The sequence below is a fragment of the Octodon degus genome, unplaced genomic scaffold (genome assembly GCF_000260255.1).
Source record: "Octodon degus isolate 3935 unplaced genomic scaffold, OctDeg1.0 scaffold00168, whole genome shotgun sequence".
Classification (NCBI taxonomy): domain Eukaryota; kingdom Metazoa; phylum Chordata; class Mammalia; order Rodentia; family Octodontidae; genus Octodon; species Octodon degus.
In genome coordinates this window covers 1,642,516-1,646,646 of record NW_004524744.1, presented here as the reverse complement: position 1 = coordinate 1,646,646, position 4,131 = coordinate 1,642,516, and positions in this window count along the sequence as shown.

Genomic DNA, 4,131 nt, shown 5'->3' with positions numbered 1-4,131 from the left:
TATATGGCTATGGTAGGCAAGAAGATATGTTTGGTAGAGCTGAGCATGAGCTGTGGAATGAGACCTGTCTGGGTGTGTCTCTGAACTCAATCCCTTAAATAGGGACATTTGGTGAAGCACTTAGCTTTCAGCATCAGATTTCCCTTTATGTGAATTGGGGGTGTGAGTACAGTGGAGTGCTCTGCCCAGATCCCTGGGTCTCATTTAGTATGTTTCTATCCCCTGTGCCATTTCCCTGAACAGCCCAAGCTTGTTGTTCTCTCTCTCTCTCTCTCTCTCTCTCTCTCTCTCTCTCTCTGCATTTAGTACAGGGTCTCACTACACAGATCGGACTCGTAGTGATCTTCCTGTGATTAGCCTCCCAAGCACTGGGATTACAAGCATGCACCAACTCCCCCAGTCTCAATTGCTTTCTCAGTGTGCCTCAGGGGTGGGGCTGGCACAGCGGACCAGGGATCTAACTCCAGCCTGGTCCTCTGCCTAAGCAGGTACTTTAGTCCACTGAGCTATGGGGCGGGCCCTTCGTTGTTCTCTTTGGGTGAATGCCCTTGGGCTCCTAGAACCACTTGAGGCCATAACCGACAGATGACAGGGGTTGGGGTATGAAAGCCCACCCCTAACCTCAAGGCAAGGGACTTGAATGGGCAATTTACTCCTTAGAATTGCCCCATAATGCCCAACTCATGGCAGACTTCACCTGGAAACCTCAGCACCAACTTTTCTACTTCCCTCTTTCTTTTGAGAGGTCAGCTACTGGGAACATAACCTAAGACAGCTACTGACTCATACATATTTTAAGGATTAAATGAGAATTTCCTGGAACACAGACAGTTCAGAACCCACCCTTTGATATATGGTGTCTGCACTTTACAATGACTTTACTAGCAGCAAGGCTTTACTGTCTGGAAGATGTGCATTGTCAGAGGTGTCCTCCAAGTCCTGACCGGGACTGTGTTAAGACGTCCTTCATCACCCTCCTCCATCTCAGATCTTAACCCCAATCCCTCATCAATTCAATGGGACAAACAGGAAGAACTGTTGGGCTCAAGGGAACCTCAGAAAATACTGCTCAATCTGTTCATAAATAACTGATGCATGTGTTTCTTTATTTTCTCTCAGTGTGCAGTGGTGGACAGATGCTGTGAATAATCAAGCCACTCTCAGTATAAACTTAAAAAGAGCAGCAATGATTGCAGAATAAATAAGAGATTCAGTTTATCAACTTAAATAAGACTCATGTGAATATGTATGATTTCCTCACCATATAAATATATGCTGGTTGGGCTGGTGAGCTGGCTCAGTGGTCTAAAGCACCTACTTAGAACAAGCTTGGCAAAGCACAAGGGACCACGGTTCAATCCCCCAGCACCACATGCCAGCCAGCCCCGCCCCCTGGTGGGCTGAGCTGGCCACACACACACACACACACACACACACGTAAATAAAATTTAAAATAAATAAATAAATAAATGCTGGTTTTCAATCCCCGGTACCACACACACACACACACACACACACACACACTAATAATAAAATAAATAAATAAATAAATAAGTAAATAAATGGTGGGGTGGCTAAACAGCTCAACAGATTAAAGTGCCTACAAGCAGGTGCAGGGACCAGGGGTTCGATTCCCAGGCCTGCCATGCTGGCCCCATCCCTGGGGTGCACTGAGACAGTGATTGAGACTGGGCATGGTGGCACACACCCATAATCCCAGCTCTTGGGAGGCTGTAAACAGGCAGATCACTATGAGTCCGATCTACACAGTGAGACGCTGTACACCCTGTAGACCCTTCCCTAAAAATACAAAATAAATAAATAAATGGAGATGTTGTAATTGAAGCATTTTAATATGAAAGACAATCTATTTATTTCTATTTATATTACTTCCAGGTCATTCATTTCTAATTTAAATTGCCATCTATTTCTGTATCTTTTTGTGGTGCTAGACATCAAACCCAGGGCTTCATGCATACTAGGCAACTGCTCTACCACTGAGCTACATTCCTGGCGTTAAAGTACATTTATTTTTTAACTAATACATAAAAACTTTGAAATTTTACACATTATTGGGGTAATATGAAACTTTGATACATGTATGTACGGTGTAATGTTTAAACATCTATGTTCTCATTCACCATTTCCTTTTTTTGTTTTTTGTTTTGGTACCAGGAATTGAACTCAGGACCTTACCTTGCATTTGCTAGGCAGGCACTGTATCTCCAGCCCAACCATTTTCTTTTTTATTTTAATTTTTATCAGTATATGTCTGTAGTATATCATGGTTACATTTATTGTGGAGAGTTGGTACATGTATGTAACACATTTTAATTTTTTTAAGTCTCCTTCATCTCTCCTCATCATTTATGGTAGAAACTGGCAATATACCTTTTTTTTGTATTTACTACAGGGTCTACAGGGTCTCATTATGCAACTCCAACTCAGTGATCCTCCTGTTTTCAGTCTTCTGAGCTCTGGGATTACAGGTGCATGCTACCATGCCTAGTCTCAATCACCATCTCAGTGCACCCCAGGGGCAGGGCTGGCACAGCATGCTGGGGATCAAACCCCTGCCACTGCTCTCTGCCTAAGCAGGCACTTTAGTCTGCTGAAGCTACCTTGCTGGCCCTGGCAATATACTTCCTTCTATGTTTTTTAAAAATATATTTCCAATACATGCTTTTGACGAATTTTTATTAACACTAGCATTTATTCTTTTTGGCATTTACTTCTTATTGGACATGATTCTAATACAGTCATAGTCACTATGTCATTGGATTTACTCAAAAACTTAGCTCAAATAAAATCTCCTTATAGAGGCCTGCTCTGATCTCTGTAATTAGTCACTTTAATTGCTCTATTTTGGCTATTATCACTGAGGTTTTTGCTTATGTATTTACCATGCCCCTTTCCAACCCCTTCCCTACTTAGATCATGTGTTTAAGACAGCATGACTTTTGTCTTACGGTTTACTGAATCCACAGTTCCTAGAAAAATGGGACATGGTGCACACCCAGTACATACTCACTAGTGATGGAGCTGGCAAGATACTTCAGTGGTCTAAAGTGTCTGCTTAGGCAAGCTTAGGCAACTGCAGGGGACCATGGTTTGATGCAGGCACCACATGCAGCGCAAGTCCTACCCTTGGGGTAGGCTGAGCTAGCAAAAAAAAAAAAAAAAAACTTCCTAGTGATGAAGTAAGTGAAAACCTTACTGTAGATGAGGCCTCTAAATCCCAAAGAGATTTAAAGATTAAGACCTCAAATTTGCATGGTAAGTGGCAAAACTCATATCTGAATCTGTATCTTCTTTGCACTGTAAAATATTGTCCTTCATATTTTATGGACTGCAGAGGAATGACATATTTGACCTTAAGGAAATCACTTGAGGGAAGACATTCACTTCAGTTAACAAAGCATTTGCTGATCCCAGGTAGGCACTGTACCCAGCATGAAGGACACAGAGATAAACAGTTCACATGCAGCATTGGAACTCTTGTTGGGACATGAGTAAAGAAGACAGACATTACAGGTAAGGAGTGAGATGTGCATTTTGAAAAGGAACACACAGGGATGGAAAATAATAGCAAGGTCATTTCCCAGGGGGTCATGGAAGGCTTTTCTCTGGATGGGAATGAACCTGTTGGAGAACTGGGTGAAGTATCATGCAAACATCATGTAAAGGTGAGAGTAAGAAAGGCAGAAGGCCAGCCAAGAATGGCATCAAAGGGCCAGCAAGATAGCTCATTGGACTAAGTGCCTGCTTAGGCAAGCACAGGGACCAGGGTTCAATCCCCAGCATTACAGGCCATGCCAACCCCACCCCATGGTTCGCTGAGCTGACCACTGAGTCTGGGCATGGCAGTGCATGCCTGTAATCCCAGCCCTGAGGAGTCTGAGCTGTTCAGTGGGACCCTGTACCAAATACATCTTTTAAAAAATTTAAAAAAAGAACGGCATTGAAAACAACCTACACAACTAATGATTACAAAAGGGTCATAGGTCCTACAGAGGTGATGATAGGCACCTGCCACAGCAACTAGAAGAATGGGAAGACTTTCCCTATAGAGAAAGGTTAATGACATCATTATAATGACTCAGACAATCTGAAATGAGGGAAAAGCATCCA